The following is an 8,765-nucleotide window of genomic DNA, read 5'->3' as shown; positions in this document are numbered from 1 at the left end:
TGTTTTGGATCCGGACATGATGGGGTGATACGTGAGGACAAGAGGAATTTTGGCTTTGTTTGGATGGGGTGTGAGAGCTGAGGTGCGGGAAATGCAAGAGATACGGTCATGGTCATTTTCGACCACTGTCAGGGTGAAATTGCAGTCCATGGAAAATAAAGACATCTGCATTGTCTGGGAGTTGAATACCTCATCTTGGGAGCAGATGCGGTGGAGGTGAAGGAATTGGGAATATGGGCTAGCATTCTTACAGGAAGGTGGAATAGACGAGGTGTCATCGAGGTAGCTGTGGGAGTCGGTGGGCTTGAAATAGATATCAGTTTACAGACGGTTACCAGAGATGGGGACAGAGATCCAGGAAGGAGAGAGAGGTATCAGAGATGGTCCAGGTGAACTGCAGGTTGGGGTGAAAGGTGTTAGTAAAGTGGATGAACTGTTCAATCTCCTTGCGGGAGCACGAGGCAGCGCTGACACAGGCATTGATGTAATGGAGGAAGAGGTGGGGAATAGGGCCAGGGTAGGCTTGGAAGAGGGACTTTTCCACGTACCCAACAAAGAGGCAGGCATAGCTTGGGCCCATGTGGGTACCTATGGCTACCCACTTTTGTTCATAGGAAGTACTAAGGGGAGGTTGTTAAGGGTAAGGATGCGTTTGGTTGGATAGATAAGGATGTTCGTGGAGCGGGACTGGTCGGGCCTGTAGGAGAGGATGAAGCAGAGGGCGTTCAGGCCATCTGCATGGTCAGTTATATAACTCCCTGGAGGAGAGGGTTCCAGAGATATCCCCAGTGTAACTGATGGAACAGCCCTGCACATCAGGGCAACTTCAAAAATGTAGTATCCACAACATCCTCAGCCAGAAGTATCAAGTTGATGACTCACCTCACCGTCATCATGATGTGCACAAATTCACAGTTGCCAGTCGTCAACCAATTAGCTTCGCTGCATGTGATACCAAGAAAAAGATAACAATGAAGTAAAAATACTTAAAAGGTAACTGGCCCTGATGCCGCTCCTACAATAGGACTGAAGGCTTGTGCTGCACAACACGCTGTGCCTCTGGGGAATGCTGTTTCATTCCAGCCCCAACTCTGACACCTATCTGGCAATGTGGAACATTTATCAGCTATGCCCAGTTTCCTAAGAGGAGCATAATAGCAATCTGACCGATATCTGTGCCCTTAGTCTCTTTACAATTGTCGAATTGTTGGAAGTTGTTTTTGACAGAGCTGTCAAGCAGCACAGAAATAACCTGCTCAGTGTGGTTTCTGATAGTTCCCCATGTGGAGATGGTGCTGTTGTGGAAATATCATTGGGTTTCTAATCCAGACCAGGCTCATGCTCTGGCAGCTGGGGGATGTTAAGAATAATTAATAAAACATCGATGTCTCAAACCTGGTGTCAGTAAAAGTGACCTCGAAGCCAATATCGATTGGAAACATCAATTTGCTTCACCAACACACTTTCAGGATGAAAATCTACCGCGCTGTCCCAATCTGGCCGAAAAGCCTCTCCAGACACACAGACATGTGATGAACACTTCAATGTTCTCTGGAACAGCCAAGCAAGGGACTCAATTGTATCAAACTGCTCTGATGCCTTAAAGGATAAAATCAGATGGAACACCCAGCCGCGGCATCGGAAAAGGGACAAAGAAACACTGTTGTGTTGAACATACACAGGCCTCCTTCCTGATCTCTGAGAGCTTGTGAGAACATTTAAAGAGCTTTCCCATGGGCGGCACAGAAATATCAGGAAAGGAGAAGGCCATTCAACCCATTTAGTGTCCCCCAATCTAGTTCATGGATGAACATACACAGGCCTCCTTCCTGATCTCTGAGAGCTTGTGGGAACATTTAAAGAGCTTTCCCATGGGCGGTACAGAAATATTAGGAAAGGAGAAGGCCATTCAACCCATTTAGTGTCCCCCATTCTAGTTCATGGCTGAACATACACAGGCCTCCTTCCTGATATCTGAGAGCTTGTGAGAACATTTAAAGAGATTTCCCATGGGCGGTACAGAAACATCAGGAAAGGAGAAGGCCATTCAACCCATTTAGTGTCCCCCAATATAGTTCATGGCTGAACATCTCTCTAATGCACTTCTCTCACACAGTACACATATCCCTTACAGTGATAAATCATTGGGGAAACAATATTAATGAGGAACTGTAGTAATTCCTTCGGTCGATTGATTTTGCTCCACCACTCAACATAATGACGCTGATACTCTTTCTCATACTTCTGTTCTCTGCCATTTAGTGTCCAGAAATCCATATTTATATTCAGTGCTTGGCTTCTACAGCCTTGTGTGGCAGAGTGTTCCCAAAGTTCACCAGTCTCTTTATGTAGACATTAATGCCTATCTTGTTGTACAGTGGCCTGCCTGTAACTAATACTGTGGCCCCTTATTTTAGACGTCCCAGCCAAGGGCATTATTCTCCCTGCTTCCAAACTGTCTCACTCTGAGAGAACTTAATGCATTACACTGAGATCTTCACTCATTTTCCTAAACCTCATGGAATTTCGGCTGATTTGACTCGAACTCAGCTCAAACAATGAGCCTGTCATCCCATAGATCAGGCTGGTCATCCTTCGCTGTGCTCCCTCAATATAAGGTTTATCCTTAATGAGGCAAGGAGACCAAAACTGCATACAATACTGCACAATGTTCAAGATATGGCTCATCAAGGACCTGGTCTCCACTAATATAAACAGCCTTCTCACACCATCCCCTTTCTCCTGCCATTAAGACAATTTTGAATGTGACTTTCCAAATTACCATTGATACCATTGCGTTTTACTTTCTTTATCAGTTTCCCATGTGGGGCTTTGTCAAAAGGCCTTGCCGAAAAACCATATAAGTGATCATCTTGAAAGAAATCAATGAAATTTGTTAGGCATGACTTCCTGCTAATAAAGTCATCCAGACTACCCCTGATCAAATCTTGTCTGTCTAAATGCAGAACATTTTTTTTTGCTTTCCTATTTTCTCCCACTGTTTCCCTAACACTGATCTGATACTCACTGGTCTATTATTGCCCAGTCTATCTCTGCACACCTTCCTGTAAAGAGGTACTGCACTAGCTGTTCTCCAATCCTCTGATGCCTCCCTGCGGCGATTCTTATAAATCTGGATCGGGGTTTCCCTCTCCTGTCTCCGACAGCTTCCTCTGTTGCAAATCAGCCAGGTTCGGGGATTTGTACAATTTTGTACCTGCCAAAACCATCAATCACTGCTTGCATCATATAACCATCTGCTAAAGGGCTTCACAGTTCATCTTCTTGAATTCTGTCTCCGAATCCTCCTTCTCCCAATTAAAACAGGCGTGAAATACTCATCTATCATGGTTCTCCAGCTTCACACACAGATTGTCCCTTTGTTTCTGGTGGGCCCTACTTGTTCCCTGATTATTCCATTCCACTTGATGTACATGTGGAATATTTTCGGATTCTCCCTCATCTCACCTGCTTGCTGTTCTCCATGTCCCTGTGTTAGTCAGTCCCGTCTGTGTGAATTTTCTCAGTTTCACTGTGATCACTCTCACTCTTTTAAACTTGGAGAACACAGAATGAGTTTTCTGATCAGACAATTTTGCCATCTGTGGGAGTAATCTCGAGAATACCCACTGCATTTCCTCATTGTTCAGTATATTCTTTCTCAGAAAACTGGACACAATACTTCAAGTACCGTCTCACCAACATTCTATGGAACTGCTGCAAGACATCATTATTGCTGTATTCCAATACCCTGCAAATGAAGGGAAACCTAACTTTCACTTTTCAGTTTGCATATGTTCCTCCCTACACCCTTTGCTTCAATTTCCTAACTCACTGTGCGACCTCTTGGAAAATCCTTCTGAATATCCATATGTACCACATCCACTAGTTCTCCATTACTTATGCCTATCAGAGAAATATCTTCAAACAGTTTGAAATGGAAAGCTCATCAATTGTAATTTTCATTTCACAACTGTCTAATATTGCTGCCTGCGACTTCTTAGTGCTTGCATTAAATTTACAGCTGGAATTTTTGGCTTCCCAGTCAAATTAGGTTTAAATGTATTTTTAAAGAACTGATCATATTGATTTTGAAAATTTCCTATTTCCAGTTTCCCCTCTCTTACAAACTGCAAGAGTTCCCCTCCTGTGATTACATCAATTCCGGCTTTGGAACATTGACAGGCAAAAAGCAGTTTGAACTGCATTGCAACTTCGAAATGCAGGCATTAAACTAGCTCTGACATACGACCGTAGATCAATTTCCAAGGATTAACTAGTTGCATTGTACACAAAGTCACTGAGAAACTTTACATTTTCACAAGTTCGTGATTAATCCCAAAGTGCACAATCCCTTCAAGTTTAAGATGATTTGTTTTATTGTTGTGCCTTTAGCTACTTACATTGTCAATCAGAAAGTGAAACCATGGTGGTAGTGTCCTTAATTCTGAGCCTGGAGTACTGCGTTCAAACTCCACCTGCTCCAGAACTGTGTTTTGACTTCCCTGCACATTTTAGTTAGGTTTATCAAGAAGTAAGTGGATATCAATATGGTATCGGAAAAGGACTGAGGTTTGATTCCAGCCTCAGGTGACTGTGTGAAGTTTGCACATTCTCCTCCTGTCTGTGTGGGTTTCCTCTGGGTGCTCCAGTTTCCTCCAAAGATATGCAAGTTAGGTGGTGTGGACATGGGCAATGCAGGTGGTTCAGGGATCTTCAGAATGTCGGTGTACAGTCGATGGGCCGAATAGCCTACTTCCATACTGTATTGAGTTACCTGGTTCACTTGAAGCTTTCTCTGACCAGCCAACACTACAGACCATTAACTGTTTCATTCTGCCAAATTTTGATTGCAAGACCTTACCCGTACAATATTTTAATAGTCTGATGTCAGTTTTTATGAGGTGGTGCCATTCCCAAAGGGATTGAAACAGGCTGGGGTTGTTGAACTGGAAAGTTGGAGAGTTGTGGCTTTCCTAGTGGCTGTAAGTGTGATTCCATTTGTATCAGCATCAAATAGACAGAACACTGATCTTCTTAGGACTGGCTGTGGTATATGGCATCGAAAAGTTGCATAAAACCAACACAGATTTACTTACATCTGTCACAAAGAGCCACAGTGTAGTATATACACACAGCCATTTGAAGTTGGATTACTTTTATATTAATGCTTCTAAGTGAAGTTGAGAAGGGAATCTGAATGGGATTTGGACAGTTTATCAGACTTGGTAAGGACACGGCAATTGGAATGTAATGTGAAATTTTCCACATTGGAATGAGGGAAAATGAAAGACAGAGTCTTTCTTAAATAGTGAAAGGTTGAGAAGTGTTGCTGTCTATAAGGACCTGGCTATCTTGAGCCTCCCAGTTAGCAGCAGGTACAGCAAGCTGTTGGGAAGATAAACCATTGGCCCTCATCACAATGGGATTTAAGCACAGGACTTGAGGCATCTTGCCGCAACTGTTTTGGGCATTGGTGAGACTGTACTGTGCACAGTTTTGGGCTCCTTCTCCAACAAAGGATAAGTAGAGACAGTGCAAAGAAGGATCAGCAGATTAATTCTTGTGATGGTGTGTGTGTCTTATGAGGATAGATTGAGGAAGCTGACCTCCCTGGGGGAGGTGAAGGCCGAGTGGGTATTATTGCTGAACTATTAACCAACAGTCCCAGGTAATGTTCTGGGGAGCCCAGTTCAAATCCTACCATGCGCATGGCAGATGGTGGAGCTTGATTTCGAGAAAAATCTTGAATTGAGGACCTTATGATGTCTACGAGTCCATTGTTAATTCTTGGGAAAATGATTCTGGTTCACTAATGTCCTTTGGGGAAGGAAACTGCCATCCTTACCTGGTCTGGCCTTCACGTAGCTCCAGACCCACAGCAATGTGGTTGACTCTTTATTGTCCTCTGGGCAATTTGGGATGGGCAATAAATGCTGGTCTCACCAGCGATGCCCTCATCCCATGAATGACTAAAAATAAATATTCTCTCGTGTTTCGATGAATGCTTGGAGATCTCATTGAAACGAATACAAATCTCATGGAGATTGTCAGCATGCATGCAGATAAAATGTTTCTTCTAGCTGGCAAGGCTAAAGGCAGAGGATATAATCTCAGAATAAGAGATGGGCCATTTAAGACCAAGGTATGAAGAATTTCTTCACTCAAAGCTTGCTGAATTTTTAGAATTCTATACCACAGTGTGTTACGGAAGCTCAGACATTAAGCACACGCAAGACAAAAATGGAAAGATATTTGTACACTGATGGCATCAAGGGATAATGGAGCATTATTGTAGACGATGAAACATGTTCTAATTGAATGACAGAGCAGGCTTAGGGGTCTGACTAGCTCACTCGTGTTCCTACATTCTGTTAGAAACTGAAAAGATGTATTTTCAAGTTCTCAGTCTAGTTGACAGTACCACAATTCCCACAGGACCAATTTGGGATTCTAAAGATAAACATCAGGAGGTCATCCAGGAAACTAAACTGTTTAGAACATGCTGCAGACTCCTGGACTATTAGTTTTTTTTCCATGCAGTATATTTCAATAGCAACTAACTGTGGACAGGACAGAGACAAACATCGAGGGCCGAAGGGCCTGTACTGTGCTGTAATGTTCCATGTTCTATGTAAACCATGTGGAGCCTGACTTAGCTGCATCGAATCCTCTTTACGTTTCACGCCTTCATCAGAAAATATGTTGTTTGCTGCTCCAACTGTTTTAGCTATCTCTGCGGAAATGTACAATATGTGCTGCTACAATGCAATCCTCTTCCAAATTACTTTTGGTTTTCAATTCTTCATTCACTACACATAATCACTGTAGGGGCCAAACCAACCCTGTGTGAAGAACTGAATATTCTGCTTGTTGTGAATTGCATATTCCAACAGAAATTTAACAGGAATGAAGAATGGCTGTTTCAATAGTTAAGGGTCTGCTGTTGAAAGACTGATGTTTTCCAAGCTGTTTGATCCTACTGGGACAGTATTTTTGTTAATATGTAAAAGGTAATCATGTATTTCACAGGCTAACTCAACCTAAATGAAATTAAAGCAAAATACTACAGAAGCAGGAAATCTGAATGTGGGGAAATTGGGGAAAACAGAAAGTGCTGGAAATACTCAGGCAACATCTGTGAAGCGACAAAGCTAACATTTCAGCAAACATTTCAGCTAACATTTCCTTCGCCCTGCTTTGGTCCTAGATGCATTTTCAAATAAAACAGCCTCACCACCTCAGAGCTCAGTCACTGCAAAGATAAACATGCAGCTTTCCTTTTTAGAAAAGGGAAAAAGCAATGAGCATCAAACAACATTTTGATAAAAATCTTGTGAGCAAAGCATCATGACCAGTGATTTAGCTAATGCTCTAAACAGAGGTCAGTATGCAGAAGTTATAAGATGCGGAATTCCACCACTAACCTTGAAGAATAGTTTCCACTTTATATAAAATATTAAAGTGGTACGGACAGGGAGCCTTGCTGAGTAATTCAGTAATGAGCAGAAACTGGTTGAGTAGCATTAGAAAACATATTGTGATCATCTGATTTGATAAATACCACAATTTACGTTAATGAACCTGTCATTTGTGTTCTGAAACTATGCTGATGACTGCCAAGCGTGATGCAGCTGAGATTATATCAATACGATCATGTTGGCACTATTGAGAAAATCCCCCATATCAGCTGCCATGGGTCACCTTCACAACATAAGCAATTAGCTGGTTTCCCTGCAGAACAGGACACATCACATTTGCCACTGCAGCCAAGTTAAATCTTTTGGTAGGGATGTCTGAGCTCAGATTTTTGCAAACATCTATATCAGGCCATGGGAAACATACATTACTGAAAGCAAGTTTGCTTTTAATATTTTCACTTCAGGATTGCACGAAAATCTACTAGTTCCAATAATGAAATGTAGTAATATAAACATTCAACTTAGAGCATTTATTAGAGTCACAGACTTATACAGCACAGAAATAGACCCTTCAGTCCAACTTGTCCGTGCCGACCAAGTTTCCCAAACTGTACTAACCTCATTTGCCTTTATACACCTCTGAAGCTTTCCTCTTTGGGTAACTGTCCAAATGTCTTATAAATGTAGAAGCAGAATTCAGCTGCAGTTGTCTGTACCACTTCCGCTGGCAGTTCATTCCACATGCAATCCACCCTCTGTGTGAAAATATTGCCCCTCAGGTCCCTGCTGCTTCCCTCATGCAAGTAATATGTTTAGACTTTCAGAAAGCATCAGTAAGATTTTATAAAAAGGATTAAATAGGTTAATACTCAAAATTAGACCTCCGGATTGGGGTTAAATATTGGCACATATTGGGAATTTATTAAAGGGCTTAAATTTGACAGCAGGATTAAACAGTTTTGTTTGTGGACAATACGAGGGACTTAAGGGGAGGAAAGAGAGGAGGGGGAATGGTGATTTTGGTTTGGGATAACATTATGGCTGTACTTAACGAGTACTTAGGGAGGATTTCTGGGAGTTTGCCCAAGGAAATTATTTGGGTTGAACTATGAAATAAGAAAGGGGTGACCATCTTGTTGGGATTGTACAAAAGTCACCGCCAGTCGTCAACGGGAAATTGAGAAGAAAATATCGAAGGAATTCTCAGATATCTGTGAGAATAATAGGTTTCTAATGGTTGGGGATTTTAACTTTCCAAACATAGACTGGGCCTGGCACAGTGTTAAGAGGTGGGATGGGAAGGAACTTATTGCATGTGTGAAAGAAAACTTTCTTATTCAGTAT

This window comes from Stegostoma tigrinum, chromosome 11 (genome assembly GCF_030684315.1).
Source record: "Stegostoma tigrinum isolate sSteTig4 chromosome 11, sSteTig4.hap1, whole genome shotgun sequence".
Lineage (NCBI taxonomy): Eukaryota > Metazoa > Chordata > Chondrichthyes > Orectolobiformes > Stegostomatidae > Stegostoma > Stegostoma tigrinum.
Note: the sequence above shows the minus strand (reverse complement) of the source record.